Source organism: Lepisosteus oculatus, chromosome 14 (genome assembly GCF_040954835.1).
Source record: "Lepisosteus oculatus isolate fLepOcu1 chromosome 14, fLepOcu1.hap2, whole genome shotgun sequence".
Classification (NCBI taxonomy): domain Eukaryota; kingdom Metazoa; phylum Chordata; class Actinopteri; order Semionotiformes; family Lepisosteidae; genus Lepisosteus; species Lepisosteus oculatus.
In genome coordinates this window covers 57,966,835-57,985,014 of record NC_090709.1, presented here as the reverse complement: position 1 = coordinate 57,985,014, position 18,180 = coordinate 57,966,835, and the positions used below count along the sequence as shown (strand labels likewise).

Genomic DNA, 18,180 nt, shown 5'->3' with positions numbered 1-18,180 from the left:
GTATTTCCGGTGCCTTCGTGCACTCTTGTACCAAACGCACGTTCCTTCTGTACGCGGAGCCGATCATTTGCAATTGGGCTGTGCCGACAGACCAGGACGAGCTCTGTCGGCTCAAAAGCAGCGCAGGACCTGCAAGAACAACAGAAAGATTAGCATCCAGCGGGGGCCTCTTAGTGAGCCCAAGAGCTCATCAAGAATCGGCTCCAGCAACAGGGCTGGGCGCATTGTTCCATTCTCCGCCCACTCTCGGTGTAAACAAGTCCCTCCTGGTCTCTGCTTGAAATGCACTTTCCTGCGTTTGCTTTGGTGTAACTGGCTTCCCCTGCGTGGGCGAATGTGAAGAAGATCCTTAGTAAGTCATTGAAGAAAACCGAGAAGAGGTCGGAGTGGCCTCTGTCGTTCATCAACGATCCAGTCAGGCAGTACTCCTCTGTAAAGCGCCATTCGTTCAAGTCGATTGGCTTTTTTTTGCCTTCATTCGTGCGAGTAGTAAAAGCAGACGCCCCTATTCTGCCGTGACCCGGATTCGAACCGGGGTTGTTGCGGCCACAACGCAAAGTACTGACCACTATACGATCACAGCGAGTTACCGAGACACACGCGGCAGGGCGGAAAGGGCTGTGCTCTCTTCGTGTGACATAATTCGGAAAAGTCCTGACGTTGCATTTCAACTGAGCCCCAGTATACATCGACCCTTCGACACTCTGAGTGACAACTCTCTTGCGTGTTTTCTCATATTTATGTAGTTTGCTTGCTTGATGCCGGGAACAGCATGGTTGTTCGCTGCCATATAGTCTAGCGGTCAGGGTTCCTGGTTTTCACCCAGGCGGTTCGACTCGGTTTTGCCTCCTGCTTTCCAAAAGATCAGCACCGTGTACGAAAGAGCCGCATTAAAACTACTCGAACGTGCAAAACGTGCGAGAAGTGGGGGCGCTTGTTTCCAACCGAAACTTCTCGCGTGTGAGACGAGCTGATCATCGCTGTGGGAGGGTTACTCTGGTAGACAGGGCTGACCTTCGGCAATAGGATTTATAGTCTCCAAGATGATATATGCACTTTCTGGAGAGGCGATTTTCTCCACTTCAGTAGCCCGATTTCGTCGATTGCGTTGAGAGGGCTGTAGAATGTGGCGCCGCCTTTCCTGCTCCGTCCATGACAGGCGTGCTGGTCTCTGGAGTGAGAGCACGGTCCATCAGCGCACTCCAATAAAGGCACTGGAAGCAGCTGAATCGCATTGGCGAAGCTCAGCGCTGGGCCGCTGGGCACGTCTTACCACCGTTTCCGTAGTGTAGTGGTTATCACGTTCGTCTCACACGCACAAGGTCCCCGGTTCGAAACCGGGCAGATACAGACATCTTTTGTCGCCAGGCACAAAAGGGGATTGGGGATTCGCCTAGCGCTGTGATCGAACAGACCCACTGGACCCACCTCTTAGTGTGGCGGGATCTGCACAGTGCATGTCACAGCGCATCCTGCTTTCACTTCAAGGCGCGTCCTGATGCACCCCAGTCTCCCGCGTGACAGGTGGGGACAGGTGACAGGTCCTATACTAATGAGGAAGACATCGCTCTCTCCGACCCCCGGCATCGTGTCCCGACCCACCGTGCTGGAAGCCGACGCGTGCTGTGATTCCTTTACGGAGCAGAAATGACAACCGAGGAGCCGAGAGATCATTTCAGCATTTCGCGTCTGAACGGAAAACACAAACGACCAACTCGGAATGACTTGCCTTTGACGCTTTTCAAAGTGTTCTTTGTGCACGACGACTGCGCCGCCTAGCAGATACAAATGGGTTGTACAACTTTGAACTAGCAAATGGAAGAGGGCTGAAGTAAGAGACAAGATGTAAAAAGGGTTAACTTAAGTCATTTCTGCCTGAAAATTAGACTTCTAAGCAACAGGGGTTTATGGCAGGAAAGGGGGTTAACTGATAAGGATTCCAGATGCGAGGGGGCATAATCTTAAACTGACCATTTGGCCAGGGTCTCTTAACTGGCCAAATATCATGACCCCCCCTTACCATAACACCGAATGACGTCTGAAGCAGCAAGGAAGGACTATATAACCTAAAAGTTTGTACCGGCACATCGAACAATACTTCGGTTTTGTTGTTTCTTGCGGGAAACAAGACTTCGGCTTTATTGTTCCTTGCATGCAATACACTCATCTGTTTTACTTCATCTCGGGATCCAGAACCTTATTCCTTCTGTTACAACAAATTTGGCGTAGTCGGCGGATGCTCCAGAAGGCGCAGAACTTCCCATCCGCAGGAGAGACGGTCAGCGCTCACATTACTAAGAGGTAAGGACTCCTCTTTTTAAAAAAAAAAAGTCCCGACTCTCTCTGATCGATTGGGAAATCTCTGCTCCCTGCGAGAATCGCCTGAGATGACGGAGTAAACGTGAGTTCCTGAATTCCTCTGGCCCGGGGAAGACACCGGTGTATGTAATGGGTGGTTTGCTGTAAGCCCAGAATTTGGTCTGGCAGGCGGTCCGCGGTATTGTGTACAGGCGTTCGAAGCTGGTGTAGGCGTCCCACACTGACAGATTGAAGAAACTGAGTCTCTTTAGTCTGAAGGGAGTGTCTCACACTGACAGGCCGGAGGAACTGAGTCTCTTTAGTCTGAAGGGAGTGCCTCACACTGACAGATTGAAGAAACTGAGTCTCTTTAGTCTGAAGGGAGTGTCTCACACTGACAGGCCGGAGGAACTGAGTCTCTTTACTCTGAAGGGAGTGTCTCACACTGACAGGCCGGAGGAACTGAGTCTCTTTAGTCTGAAGGGGGTGTCTCACACTGACAGATTGAAGAAACTGAGTCTCTTTAGTCTGAAGGGAGTGAACCCAGGTGCCCTGTGCTGAGCCAGGATCAGGGTGGAGTGGCGATTGCCATGATCCGGCGAGCACAAAGCTTCATCAGCTGCCCTTTGCCACAGGAGGTAAGAGGATGTCCAGTGATGACGTGCTTCCCTGTCCGTCGTGGCAGTGAACAGGTCCTGGTTACAGGATCTCTAAAAAAGGAAATAAAGACCGAAATCAGATCCGACCCACCATGCTGGCACGGCGACGGTGCACTGCCCAGTGAAAGTGGCAGCCTGTCCCTGGACTGTGGGTGGAAACTGGAGCACCTGGAGGAAACCCCCACAGACCAGGGAGAGAACATGCAAACTCCACACAGACAGCACCCACACCCCAGGTCCGGCACTGTGAAGCATGCCCGACGATGCGGAAGGGCTTTTACAAATGAGTGTGTAACTCACACTGGTGCCCAGGATGGCCTGCTACCGGAACGCAACCTAATTTTCTTCATGCAGTTTGTTCGAAGCGGTTCACAGGAGCTGGAGGTGAGGACTGAGCTGGGGTCCAGTGTGCGAGAGTGACTGCTGATGTCACGTGTGTGTGTGTGTGTGTGTGTGTGTGTGTGTCTGGATCATTGTGAGCACCATCAGGTTTGTGTATTTGTTTAAACAAGAGGACGTCTCTGTACGGGTCTGACTCTGTGTGAAGGTGCAGCTCTAACTGTGTCTATCTCTCTAGCTGTGAGCGCCTGTCTATCTCTACAATGCATGAGGGGCTAAATCTGCCTCCGAGAACCCGACTTTTCAGAAGAAAAATCTATGAAAAGGCACGGCCTGGCCCTCTTCTCTTGCTCCCGACGTATAACACACTGGGGGATGAAGCTGGTGTCTTCAGCTGTAACCCTAGCTATTTATGCAAACAGCTCTTTTATGAAAAGCAGCTCTAGGCCTAGACAAGAGGAACAGATAAAACAAATCTTGGACTTATGACTTATTCAAAGCAGACTGAGTGCTGCTATACTGTATGTAGGAGCCAGAGATGAAGAATGAGCTATTTAAGGAAATCAGGAGTGTGAGGGAGGGACTGTGTGCTTTTCCTCCCAAAAGAGAAGGCTTGTGGTTCTTCATGCTTTTCTGCACAGGCTGCCAACGTTTGGGTTCTTGGTTTGAATGCTCGAGTTGTCAGGCTGGCGTTTTTTGTTCCTGTTGGAGCCCATAATTGTGAACAAGGCGCTTGAGGACGTCTCTGTGCGGGTGTGTGTTTGTAATGACGTGTGTGTGCCTCTCTGTTTCAGTATAAAAAATGCATTTAAGACATTCAGCCTTTTCATGTTCCTAATATTCTTTCTTTCTCGACAATAATAACTAAGGTGGCTGCTGGAAGAGGTGTTAATGGGGCCAGCAGGGGGTGCTCACCCTGCGGTCTGTGTGGGTCCTAATGCCCCAGTCTAGTGATGTGGACACTGGACTGTAAACTGGCGCCGTCCTTCGGATGAGACGTAAAACCGAGGTCCTGACTCTCTGTGGTCATTAAAAATCCCAGGGTGTTTCTCGAAAAGAGTAGGGGTGTAACCCCGGTGTCCTGGCCAAATTTCCCATTGGCCCTTACCAATCATGGCCTCCTAATAACCCCCATTTATGAATTGGCTTCATTACTCTCCTCCCCACTGATAGCTGGTGTGTGGGGAGCGTTCTGGTGCACTATGGCTGCTGTCGCATCATCCAGGTGGATGCTGCACATTTGTGGTGGTGGAGGGGAGTCCCCATGTCCTGGAAAGCGCTTTGAGTGGAGTGTCCAGAAAAGCACTATATAAGTGTAAGCAATTATTATTCATTATAATGTAATAAGTCAATTTTTTCTCACCCCTCCATTGCAAGGCATACACAGCACAAACACCAGGAACAATTATCTCAGAAGCCAGTTAACCTCCCAAAAGAAATAAAAGGTGTTAAAAGTAAGTATCTCCTTTAGGTGAGGACAGACTGGATCAAACAAAAACAACATTTGAAGTGAATTGCAAATGTATTGAGTTGTGATGCAACTGTAACTTGAACCTAACATGACTGGGGCGTGCATTTTTGAAATTGCATTTTCACAGCTGAAATACAAAATGAAGCTGATCGCAGTCCAAACTCAAGGTATTGTTGTAAAACTAAATATTCAACATGTTTCTACCTGTCCCTTTTCAGCTCACTCGGAAGTCCATAGCCTGCAGCCTGGTGCCTCTCTCTCTCTCCCTCTCCACACTGCTGGTCCAGTGGAGGTGCTGTTTGATCCTGCAGGATCTGTCCAGTCTCGTATAGTCTTACTGAGCAGCGCAGGGCTCCCTGGCCCCAGGTACGAACAGTGAGTGTCAGTGCAGAACAGCTCTCTGACACTCCGCTCCCTCACTCCAGCTGATCAGGGCAACTACACAGAGAGAGACCTTAAGGGAAGCAGTATCAGCACTGTGATCGTCACTGTGGGTGGTAAGCAGGTCTACAGTAGGGTCACTAGAGGGCTCTATATTCTTGACAGAGTGTGTTCTTATATCATCCTCTGTCCTGATCGTCTTTCAGCTCACAGAGACACTGTCACCCTGCAGCCTGAAGCCTCTCTGTCTGTCCCTCTGTTCACTGGAGAGCCAGTTGAGGTGCAGTTTGATCCTGCAGGAGGTGGAAACTGGACCTCAGTGTGTTCTGTCCAGAGCAGCACAGCCAGCTGTGTCCCCCAGTACAGTTTTTTATTTTTATTTTTGATGATTAGCCATATGTTGATTACAATATTGTACATAATGTATAATTTGAACTCGATATTTTTCAGGAGTGAATGATTGTATATTTTCAGAATAAATTTCGAAACCAAATTATTGTCCCTCGATCTCTGTCTCTCTCTCGCCCTGCTGTCTGTCTGTCCCTGCCTCTCTGTCTCTCTCTTTCAGCCCCGTCTGTCAGTCTGTCTGTCCCTCGATCTGTCTCTCTCTCTCTCCTTCCTCTCTCTCTCTCGGTTTGTTTGTCCCTCAATCTCAATCTTTCTCTTTGCCCGCTGTCTTTCTGTGCCTTCATCTCTGTCTCTCTCTCCTTCCTTTCTGTCTGTCTCTCTGTCTGTCCTGCGTTGTCCCAGCTGGGCCTGTCTCCCTGACTCTCTGCCTTCAGCTCTGTTCGCCGATGTCCCACCAGCCCGTCTCTCTCTCAGCCTGTCTCTTGACTTGCAGGAGGAAGAGGAGGTGGAGACAGCTCCTCCGGCAGGAGAGAGGAAGAAGGTCAGTGCTGGTCCCACCCTGCCTCCTGTCCTGTCTGTGGTGGAGTTTCGCCGTCTTGTCTGTCCCTGGGTCTCAGTGTCTCTCTCTCTTTCAGCCCTGTCTGTCAGTGTCTCTCTCCTCCTCCTCTCTGTCCTGTGGTGTCCAGTCAGTGTGTCTCTCTCCTCCTCCTTTCTGTCCTGTGGTGTCCAGTCAGTATGTCTCTCTCCTCCTCCTCTCTGTCCTGTGGTGTCCAGGCAGTGTGTCTCTCTCCTCCTCCTCTCTGTCCTGTGGTGTCCAGGCAGTGTGTCTCTCTACTCCTCCTCCTCTCTGTCCTGTGGTGTCCAGTGGGTCAGTATTAGTGGGCTACACCCAGGCTCACTCACCGCGAGTGTGATCTCAGCAGAGTCTCTGTGCTCTTGGGACACTTGACTCACCTGTCTCTCTCTTTCTCTCCCTGTGCTGTCCCTCTCCTGCCCCCTCTCTCCCTCCTCGGACTCCAGCTGGAGGAGGTCCAATCAGCACCTCCTGTGAGACAGAAGAATTAGAAGGTGGGTAATGCTCTGATCCTCTCTTTACTCTTGTCCAGTGTCCAGTCAGTGTCCAGTCAGTGTGTCTGTATGAACCCCTCTCTCTCAGTGCAGTGTTCATGTACTGGAGTGTCCAGTCAGTGTGTCTGTATGAACCCCTCTCTCTCTCTCTCAGTGCAGTGTTCATGTACTGGAGTTTCCAGTTGTGTGTCTGTATGAACCCCTCTCTCTCTCTCAGTGCAGTGTTCATGTACTGGAGTGTCCAGTCCGACTCTTAACATGACTCTCCTGTCTCTGCTTCAGAAGCGCTGGTGCGTCTTTTTAAACTCCCTGAGCTGGGTGTCGGTGGAGAGCGATGATCAGGACGAGCTGATGGAGGCGGTGGAGACTATAGGTCAGGAGAGGAAGAGCGAGGGAGAGGAGGAGCAGGCTGCCGGGAAGGACAAGAAGAAGAAGAGGAGGTGCAGGTGAGCAGACAGGGGGGCGCCGCCCAGTCGTGTCTGTGATTCAAGGAAGAGTCAAGCAAGTCTCCTCTTGCTGTTTGATGTCATGGTGACGTCTGTGTCTGTGTCCCTCACACCTGCAATAACAATATTCTTTCTAGGTTCCTTTCCTGGTTCTGTGCCAGCTAAGATCGGAGTCGCCTTCCCCACCAAGGACTGGACTGGACTGGACTGGAGCTGAGGGACACCAGACTGGACTGGACTGGAGCCAAGGGACACCAGACTGGACTGGACTGGAGCTGAGGGACACCAGACTGTGCTGGACCGAAGCTGAGAGACCCCAGACTGCACTGGACCGGAGCTGAGGGACACCAGACTGGACTGGACTGGAGCTGAGGGACACCAGACTGTGCTGGACCGAAGCTGAGGGACCCCAGTCTGGACTGAAGCTGAGGGACCCCAGACTGTGCTGGACCGAAGCTGAGGGACCCCAGTCTGTGCTGGACTGAAGCTGAGGGACACCAGACTGGACTGGACTGTAGCTGAGGGACCCCAGACTGGACTGGACCGGAGCTGAGGGGCCCCAGACTGGACTGGACCGAAGCTGAGGGACCCCAGTCTGTGCTGGACCGAAGCTGAGGGACCCCAGTCTGTGCTGGACTGAAGCTGAGGGGCCCCAGACTGGACTGGACCGAAGCTGAGGGACCCCAGTCTGTGCTGGACCGAAGCTGAGGGACCCCAGTCTGTGCTGGACTGAAGCTGCGGGGCCCCAAACTGGACTGGACTGAAGCTGAGGGACCCCAGACCCCAGTCTGGACTGAAGCTGAGGGACCCCAGTCTGGACTGAAGCTGAGGGACCCCAGACCCCAGTCTGGACTGAAGCTAAGGGACCCCAGACTGGACTGTGGAAAACTTTCACATTATCTCCACCTGAGTCCTCAGATCGTCTGCATGACCTTGTATTATTAAGTATTATTTTAAGGTCCTGTGATGATCGTAAGATGGGGGGGGGGGTCACTAAATAAACCCTTGACATTGATCTGTATTGTAATTTTTGTTCTTTTGTTAAACATCAATAAAAAAATTTAAAAAAAATCTGTTTAGCTTTTGTTTTTTTCCCTCCCCCCCGAAACTAACGAACAAAGTCTGTCCTTCTCTTTAATCCCGGAGAGTTTGTGGTTGATGGATTGAGGCCGAGAGCCCTCATCGTCGGCGTGCCACCAGTTGGCGGGGATATAGCAGGGGGGGCATCGTGTCCAATACTCCTTGAAACGAGACAGATTTCAAGCCACCTCCGTCTGAAGAGCAGGAAGTCGACCACGAAGTCCAGGGTGTCCTAGGAAGCTCTTTAGCCCTCGTTTGCCCAGCAGCCATCTCACCCTGCAGCTCCCAGCTGGCAGCCCCCTCCCCACTGGAGCCCAGCAGGTGGGAGCCTGGTCAGTACCTGGAGGGGAGACTCCTGGGAAAAACTGAGGTTGCTGCTGGGAGAGGTGTTAGTGAGGCCGGCAGGGGGCGCACACCCTGCGGTCTGTGAGGGTCCTGATGCCCCAGTATAGTGACGGGGACACTGGACTGTAAACAGGCGCTGTCCTTCGGATGAGACGTCAAACCGAGGTCCTGACTCTCTGTGGTCATTAACAATCCCGGGGTGTTTCTGGAGGACAGTAGGGGTGTTACCCCAGTGTCCTGGCCTGATTCCCCCCCTGGTCTTGACCCATCATGGCCTCCTTATCACCCCCCTCTCTGAACTGGCTCCATCCCTCTGCTCTCCTCCCCACTGAGAGCTGCTGTGTGCTGAGCGGACTGGAGCGTCATCCAGGTGGGGCTGCACACTGGGGGGTCTGGAGGGGATCCCCCTGACCTGGGAAGAGCTCTGAGTGGAGTGTCCAGAACTGGACCGGGGACACAGACCCCTGGACTGACTGGACCGGGGACACAGACCCCTGGACTGACTGGACCAGAGTCACAGACCCCGTGGACTGACTGGACCAGAGTCACAGACCCCCGGACTGACTGGATCAGAGTCACAGACCCCCGGACTGACTGGACCAGGAACTGCCTGGGATAAATCAGTGAATCGATCTGTCAGATCAGCCAACCCTCTGACAACCCAGCAAGCAATTAGATCAGTCAAAATGTCAATGATCAATTAATCAGTCTGGGCTGTCAAATGATTTTTTAAAAGCTCTCCCTGCAAAACCAAAGTCAGCTCTCCCACTGGTTTCTGGAGTTGGTGCTGAACTAACGTCTTTCATTCATTCCCAGACTAAACAACATCCAGCACCACCACTCCTGCTCCCACAAGTCACATTGAGTATGGCTGAAACACCACTTCAAGGGTGTGCACTGGGAACACTGGGTATCCTCTGAACACTGGGCTGCACTGAGAACACTGAGTATCCTCTGAACACTGGGCGTGCACTGGGAACACTGGGTATCCTCTGAACACTGGGCATGCACTGGGAACACTGGGTATCCTCTGAACACTGGGGGTGCACTGGGAACACTGCGTATCCTCTGAACACTGGGCGTGCACTGGGAACACTGCATATCCTCTGAACAGTGGGGGTGCGCTGGGAACACTGAGTATCCTCTGAACACTGGGAACACTGGATATCCTCTGAACACTGGGCGTGCACTGGGAACACTGGGTATCCACTGAACACTAGGCACTAGGGAACACTGGGCCAGGATGGCTTTTCTGTACCTAATCAAACTCTGTTTCTCTTTCAGACTTTAATAAAAGCAGCGCTAATTGTTCAGGTGAGAAAGTATATAACTTCATTAAGGGTTTCCGACCTCTATATAAATTAAAAATAAATTATATGCTGTTTAAAGGGGACAGCAGGGGCTGAGGTAGCCAGGATGGCTGTGCAGGGCGTCATCAAACTCTGTTTCTCTTTCAGATCGTGATGCATGTTGCACTGATTGTTCAGGTGAGAAAGTATATAACTTCATTAAGGATCTCCAGCCTCTACATAAATGAGGAATAAAAGATAAGTTATTTGCACATTGGTTAAAGGGGACAGAAGGGATGCCTTTGTTGTGCCCTGATGTCGTGGGCAGAGCCCAGACACAATTATCCCTAAGTGATCCTCACAATACTACATCATGCTTGTGTTACATAACGCTCATATTACATTTCATTTGTATTTCCTTCAGAAAAACGCAGGACAGGTTGGTGGAGACCTATTAAGGGTTTCTGAAGTCTACACTGGGCAGGTTAAACTCTTGTTCAAGATGTCCTCTTCGACAGGAAGCAGGGCCTGTGCAAACTGCAATGACCCGAAAGTACGACCTTTATTAAAAATGGCTAATGACGGTAGCTAGCGATTGTTAAACAAGGTAACAGATATAGAAGACAGACAAAAAAAAACACCCTAGATCAGAGAAGGAATGCTTTCCCCTCTGGGTAAGAAAGGCCGACTGCATTTCCGGGGGAGGAAAGCTGCTTTAGAGGAAACACCGGAGAAGCAGAACTCAAACACTGGGAACACTGGGTATCCTCTGAACACTGGGCGTGCACTGGGAACACTGGGTATCCTCTGAACACTAAGCGTGCACTGGGAACACTGGGTATCCTCTGAACACTAGGCGTGCACTGGGAACACTGGGTATCCTCTGAACACTGGGTGTGCACTGGGAACACTGGGTATCCTCTGAACACTAGGTGTGCACTGGGAACACTGGGTATCCTCTGAACACTGGGTGTGCACTGTGAACACTGGGTATCCTCTGAACACTGGGTGTGCACTGGGAACATTGGGTATCCTCTGAACACTGGGAGGGCACTGAGAACACTGGGTATCCTCTGAACACTGGGTATCCACTGAACACTAGGCGTGCACTGGGAACACTGGGTGTGCACTGAGAACACTGGGTATCCTCTGAACACTGGGTGTGCACTGTGAACACTGGGTATCCTCTGAACACTGGGTGTGCACTGGGAACACTGGGTATCCTCTGAACACTGGGTGTGCACTGGGAACACTGGGTATCCTCTGAACACTGGGAGTGCACCGAGAACACTAGGTATCGGTGTACAGATGCAGCCATTCAAAATGTGTGAGGTATTTCGCGGCATACCGCAACACGCCCACCGGGGTATCACGCGGTTCACGTGTGTCACGTGACTAACTATCCGGCGTCGCCTTGTAAAACCGCCAGGGGGAGCTTAACCTCTCATGTACAGCATTTGAGCCTTTAATTTTGAACTGTGTATTACAGCATGTTAATCATCAGTCATTAAAATGTTGGTATATTTTATGAAAGCAAGATTGCTCAGTTGGACAAAAGTACACAACCTACCTTTATCAGAAATATTTATGCATCAAAGCCTTTACTGAAGATATTACTAATAGTATTAATAATGGATGACTTTGGACAAGCTGTATACTCAAAGTATAATTTCTTTAGCACATTTGTACAAGCACTTGGAATCTGTCCAAGCCATACGTCAGGCATTTTGTTTTACTTCAACGGGCATAAAAATTTCCTTGCTTTTAACAGGGCGTTTCATAATTTCTAACTACAAAAATGATTTAAAATGCGACACCTATCATTCAACTAGAGCTTAAAATATCACAAGGATCCTCAAGAGCACAGCAAAGAGTGTATTAAAAGACACTTGTATTTATCAACGCTTTCTTTTCTTATGGAACCACTTCAGAGGGGTGTTCCAGGAATCGGCACTTTAAAGAAAAAAATACACACCAGTATTCCATTTCTCCCTAAACATTGTAAGCTTCGAAGTCTTTAACTAACGTGATACCAGAGTCAACAAGCATACTTTTAGAATTTGATTAAAAGGGAATATAATATGGAATCGCGTATCTCAAGAATTTAATAACGGTATGATTATATCCGTGTACTGCGGCAGAGCTATGTAGGGCTGTTTCGCCTGCCTGTTCATGTGAGCTGTCTTGTAGCCTACTGGTCTAGGTGCGTGACTACCAACTGGCAGGTTGTGTGTTCGAATCCAGCTGGTGCTGGACTTTTCATTTTTATTTATTTATTTTTTAATCGCGTAACATAAACATATTACCGTATGAAAACTGTACTGTATACAGTATGTATATTTAATGTCTTAACTGTGCCCGTTGAAGTATTGAATATTCATATCTAATTTTACCACTGAAGGGAAATCTTAGTAGCTGAGCATAAAAAGAATAGGAGCATACTGCAACGTGTGTGAAGGCCATAAACGATATTAATTTTGGAACATAGGCTGTGGCTCTCCATCCCGATGAGGCACTTGGTCCAGTGGTCAAACACTGGGCCCAAGGCAGAGAGGCGACCAAAGTTCTACACCCACGCTGTCAAGTGGAGCAGGAGGTACGAGGCCACGAGACAGCCAGAGCTCTGCACCAACCACAGAGCTCTGTACAAAGAGGTGAGGGGGCATCTGGTCGCCGACGAAAGGCTGCGAGTTCCCAGACAAGTCTGGGAAAGGACAACGAACTGAAGGACCTCAACTGGATGGCCGTACACAAGAGACTGGCTACCAGAGAGGTCCTCTACAGACACTCGCTTACCAGGAATCCGCATTGCCCCCGGGACACGTGTTTCGTCGAGGAGACTCAGGAGCACGTGTTCTGGAGCTGCCCCTTCGCCAAGGCGTTGTGGGGCAGAATGGACAACATTATGCAACTCCTGGGAACGGATGCGGTGCTCAGTTACCAGTACATTCTGCTGGGGGCTGGCACCCACCGGACTGGACAAGGGGACACAGGACCTGCGGGGGCTGCTGCTGTCCCTCACAAAACAAGGACTGTGGAAGGCGAGGAACACTCTCATCCGGCACAACATAAAGTGGGGGGCGAGGGAGCTGGAGGAGAGGATCCTGGCGGACCTCAGGAGGAGGACGAAGCACCACGTCGCCAAATGGGGTTTCCCCACGGCGAGGGAGCGCTGGAAAGGACTTTGGGATATACAGGGATTAAAGGACAATAGCGAGTGGTAGGTTTGGAGGGACTCTCTTAATTGCGCAAATCCGCCCCCACTTGCAAAGATTGATAACGGACAATCAATCTCTGTTCCGCCGTTGTTTTTTATTACATGGAGTGTTAATATGTGTGAGATGTTCCTTTTGAGATGTTTTTTTTTTGTGGAATAAAGTATATTTTGTAGAACAAAAAAATCTTATGACAAGGTTTACAAGTTATCTGTTGAACTACATTCTAATAGGTGTGGTCACAGTCCAGGTCATTTGTTTACGTTTTTGTTTCTGGAGCAACTGTTAGATGAAATGTGCTAATATGTAACCTAACTCCAGTGTGAATAACTAGAAGAGGGGAGCAGCTCCATTCCAGACCAAGGGAGCTTTGAGATTGGCTGGGCCAGATCTCTCATTTGCATATCTGATTTGGAAATATAACACTACACCCCCTTCTTGCATGGATTTAACTTGCACCCAAGAGTCCCCTACTGTGTATTGCTACTTATTTTTTTATGATAAGTGGTGATTAGCAGTTGACAGGTTTTATTTGTTGAATTATAAATGGTTTTGTATTATCACCCTGAATGGCCTGTACTCAAGGTTTGGTAGGGTATGTGTTTTCATTTCATTTACCAAATGGAATTTTTGCTCTTTTAGTATTTGTCTAGAAGGCTTTCTGAAGTCAGGAAGCCCATTTATTTGGTGAAAAAAGATTCTGTATTAATATTAATATTTCTCATACAACATAAATAGGGTCTTTTAGGAATAAAAAGATCTTGCACTTGGAGATCTTAATAAAGCTGTGTGCTTCCATACACTCGAGCAGTTTTGATTCCTAATATTTGACCTTAGGTGTGGGAACGGGTCTTTTTTGCCATTTGATTTCCAATTGATCAGCACAGTATAGAAAATAGACCCATAAAGCAACCTCAGCAGTGACAAATGTGCAAAAAGTGATCACTTGTTTTCGCCCGCTTTCAAACTGAAACCCTTTGGTGTGTTAAGAGAATGCGATAACCACTAAACTGCGCAAGGTGGGAATGGGTGACTTGCAGAGAGTGTTGAACTTCGAGAAAGGACTTCTCTCAGGAATATATTTCCACATTCTGAAGAGGAGATTTACTCCATTTCTGAAGTCTGACTTCCTCTTTTGCTAGAGAGCTGTAGAATGTGGAGTCACCTATCCAGCTCTGGGAGCAATGTGTAGATAACAGGTTTGTTACTGCCGGATGAGCACAGTAAATTAATACAGCAGAATAAACACACTGAGTATTTGAAGGGAATTAACAATCTTTTACATCTCGTCATGTTCAATGCTGCTGTCATTTCTGTAATATTGTGATTATCATGTTCATAACACATGCGCAAGATCCCCTGTTTGAAATTGGGCAGAAACAGGAGTCTTTTTATCCTCTCACATTTTGCACTCCTGCCAGTGTTTTTGGATCTTGTTTTGTCTTATTGCAAGAATTCGAATTTCCTGTGTCATTCATCACATCACATCAAACAGCCAGCAGATCATGTCACCTTTCAGATAGTCATTCTTCTGCTTCCTAAATTTCCTAGAGACAGGTCTTTTCAGCAGAACTGACAAACGTGGCAAAGCAACCTGATAAGACCAGGTCCTAGAAGTCACTACTCAGTCAGTTACTACTGCCGAAATGCAAGCCCTTCCTCCAGCCTGAAGAAGTTGATCCTACATTACTCATGAAGAAGATGTATCTACCAAACCTCAGAGAGCTGAGCTGGATCACTCCAGTGGAGGGGGAGAGACAGAGAGGCACCAGGCTGCAGGCTGTGGACTTCTGAGTGAGCTGAAAAGGGACAGGTAGAAACATGTTGAATATTTAGTTTTACAACAATACCTTGAGTTTGGACTGCGATCAGCTTCATTTTGTATTTCAGCTGTGAAAATGCAATTTCAAAAATGCACGCCCCAGTCATGTTAGGTTCAAGTTACAGTTGCATCACAACTCAATACATTTGCAATTCACTTCAAATGTTGTTTTTGTTTGATCCAGTCTGTCCTCACCTAAAGGAGATATCGACTCAGTCTTTGGAATTTGTATATATATATATTTCAGTGATCCCTCAGCCATTCCTTCTGTTTTGTAATTCAATTTCTCTTTTAAAATTCCTTCCCCACTTCTAGGACCTGCAGTTGCTGAACTCCACAATGGCTTCTATTGGAAAGTCTGTGACTGAGACCAAGTAAGTGTTCACTTTTTTATGAAACCATTATTTATTTTGGAGCAATGAGCAATTCTTATATAAATACAATAAAATCATTATGCTCAAACTATGAGAGAGAAAATTAAGGATAATTTAAGAAATCAGTCTTAGCTTGTTTCTATACACAGATGGTATTATTTATTTTCAAAGGAAACCCACGAGGATTCCCCTGGTGTGCAAGATGTGCCTGAATACTTTTGATCAGCTTCCTGCTCACTTGAAGAGGGCGTGTATGAAGCACGCCACGGCAGAAGAGATCAGGATGGCCTCTCAACAGGCGAGGAAGGACATGATAAATCACCTGAAGAACATCGTGGATTACAACAGAATAGAGATTGTGTCTGGCGAGGCAAACAGGGCAGTGGTTGTAAGACTGCTGGAGTCCTTGGCATTAGGGACTAAATATACTAAACGTATGATGCTAAAATGATGCTAAAATGTTATTTTCACATATATTAATGTAATAAATGATTGCTTATGCTTTATGCACTACTTCACTGCTTCACTGCTCTATGCTGTCTGGAAATAAATCCTCAGACTGCTTACTGCCCTGGGCATGTACCAATAAATCCGAATGCACATCTGAATCCCAAACAGAATCTCTAGTAAAATACGATCATTTGTGAAACAGGCAAATGACTGTCTCAGGGGCCCATTCCTCATTCTCAAGACACATGTATGTAGTACGTACACCATGCATTGAGCAATAGGGACTGAAGACACCACAGGTAAGGTTATAAGTCATTCTGAGGGATACAGCTAGGCATCTGAAATGCAGGGTTTGAGAGCCTTCAGGAGCACTGCATCCTTTGAGACAGACCCGTGCGTGTTAAACAAATGATAATTTCTTTCAGCATTAGGGACTAAATATACTAAACGTATGATGCTAAAATGTTATTTTCACATATATTAATGTAATAAATCATTGCTTATGCTTTAACAACAAATCTAATTAAAATAAAAGCTTAAATTTTGTATTTATCTTGTACCATAGAACATGATTTTCTTTGTATTTCATGCCCACAAAGTGTCCAAATGTTCTATGATCATTTCTTTCAGCATTAGGGACTAAATATACTAAACATATGATGCTAAAATCCTGAAAAAAGGATGTGCTCCATCTCGTCAGTAGATTGGATTCCAAAACTGATTTGGGTCAATATACATTACCTTTGAAGATAAGGTACAGTCTACTGTAGGGAACCATCAACGTAGAAAGCATTGGCCTTCCCTGGGGGGCAGGTAGGTACAAAAGATAAACCTTTATCCTATCTTTATCCTAAGATAAGTGGCCAAGCTCATCATGTTCCCATAGTAGACAAAGTTCTATAAAATGTTGAATAACTTTTAAAAAAAGCATTTTGGTCTTTCAGTACTGTACAAGGTTAATTAAACTGTCCCTGGTAATGCAAAGTAATTAGAAGCATCCCAGAAACTTTATCTCTAGAAACATTAGCTGTTTTATATCATGTAATTTAGTGTGATGTTGTCAGAATTCAAGGACATTATCACACACAGAAATTGGTTCAGTTAAATCTAAAAAACACAGCTAAACATGGGTTTAAATGTAAAATAGAAGTCTTACCTCTTGTCAAAAGATTTAATTCAAGAAGTGAACCTCAGATCCATTTTTGAAAAAAGTAAGTTCAAATGAAAATGATTGTTAAAAACTGGGCTTTCAATAAATGACAAATTTAATCTAATACTGCTCTGATCATGGTAGCAGGAAGGTGTGAAAATTACTCTGTACCTAGGAGTATTTTGATCCCGAGTTCTGAATCCCAAACAGAATCTCTAGTAAAATAGGAGGCACTGGACTATAAATACCCATCCATGTTATAACACACTCACCAAGGGTTTTTTAGTTTAACTCTGAGCTTTGAGAGATTTAATACCTATGGTACCCATATTCATCCTTTATTTAAGGGAAGTACACATCCTAGACACACAGGAAACCCTCTTGCCCCAAGGGAAGACCGATACTTTGGATGGTAATGATTGAACCTGGCTTACAACAGACATCTTTTGAAATGGTAATTCTTTCAGGTGGCTTGGCAAACTTCCTGCCCCAGCTAAGACAGGTACTTTGGATGTTAATGCTTGAGACTAGACATCTTTGGAAATGGTAATTCTTTGCGAGGGCTTGGGAAACTCTATTTCTTTGAATGCACCTGCACTGTTGAATATACTTTAAACCCATGCTTAGCCATGTTTTTAAAATTAAATTATAACGATTTCTGTGTTTGATAATGGTAGCAAAGGCTTACTGGATATGAGTGTCAAGTGTCGACACGAGTGTGAGCAGCGTCGATTCGAGTGTGAACGGTGTCAACACGAGTCCTGTTGTTCAGTACAGTGTCAATACGAGTGTGAACAGTGAGTCCTGTTGGTCAGTACAGTGTCAATACGAGTGTGAACAGTGTCGAAACGAGGGTGAACAGTGAGTCCCGTTGATCAAAAAAGTATCAATATAAGTGTGAACGGTGAGTCCTGTTGTTCAGTATACTGTCAATACGAGTGTGAACAGTGAGTCCTGTTGTTCAGTACAGTGTCAATACGAGTGTGAACAGTGAGTCCGGTTCTGTACAGTGTCAATACGAGTGTGAACAGTGAGTCCTGTTCTGTGCAGTGTTAACTCATTGAATTCCCTCTTGCTCTGCACAGTGTTACAGGTGAGAACACGTGTTTTATTCTTTGCAGAATTAACACAGATACTGCTGTTGAATACTCCACAGTCAACAAACCCCGAGCCGCACAAAGTGAGGATCTTTTACTTCTATCTATTAAACTAGCAGAAATAAAACATCATGATAACTTCTTGCTGCTCTGTCCAGTTTTAACACAAGTGTGAACATTTGTAATAATAGTAAGTCCTGCTGTTGTGTACAGCGTGAATACAAGCGTGAACAGTGAGTCCTGTCGTCTGAACAGTGTCAATACGCGTGTGAACAGTGAGCCCTGTTGTTCAGTATGGTGTTAATGTAAGTCTTATCCTGTATAGTATAAGTTAACATAAGTATTGAC

General features: G+C 47.1%; 2 long non-coding RNA genes and 2 other non-coding genes across 4 annotated transcripts; 2 read left to right on the top strand and 2 right to left on the bottom strand.

Annotated features, from left to right (window-relative positions):
* Window positions 1-511: 511 nt before the first annotated feature.
* Window positions 512-583, bottom strand: trnah-gug (transfer RNA histidin (anticodon GUG)). The gene has a single exon. It is a non-coding gene; the product is annotated as a tRNA-His (tRNA).
* A 1,520-nt stretch (window positions 584-2,103) lies between these two features.
* Window positions 2,104-6,107, bottom strand: LOC138242737 (uncharacterized). Its single transcript, XR_011191693.1, has 2 exons — window positions 4,972-6,107; window positions 2,104-3,008 (listed from the first exon to the last, which is right to left on the bottom strand). It is a non-coding gene; the product is annotated as an uncharacterized lncRNA (long non-coding RNA).
* Window positions 6,108-13,561: 7,454 nt separating this feature from the next.
* LOC138243750 (U7 small nuclear RNA) lies at window positions 13,562-13,619 on the top strand. Its single transcript, XR_011192368.1, has one exon. It is a non-coding gene; the product is annotated as a U7 small nuclear RNA (small nuclear RNA).
* A 1,063-nt stretch (window positions 13,620-14,682) lies between these two features.
* LOC138243004 (uncharacterized) lies at window positions 14,683-15,587 on the top strand. Its single transcript, XR_011191872.1, has 3 exons — window positions 14,683-14,752; window positions 15,077-15,135; window positions 15,307-15,587. It is a non-coding gene; the product is annotated as an uncharacterized lncRNA (long non-coding RNA).
* Window positions 15,588-18,180: the final 2,593 nt, after the last annotated feature.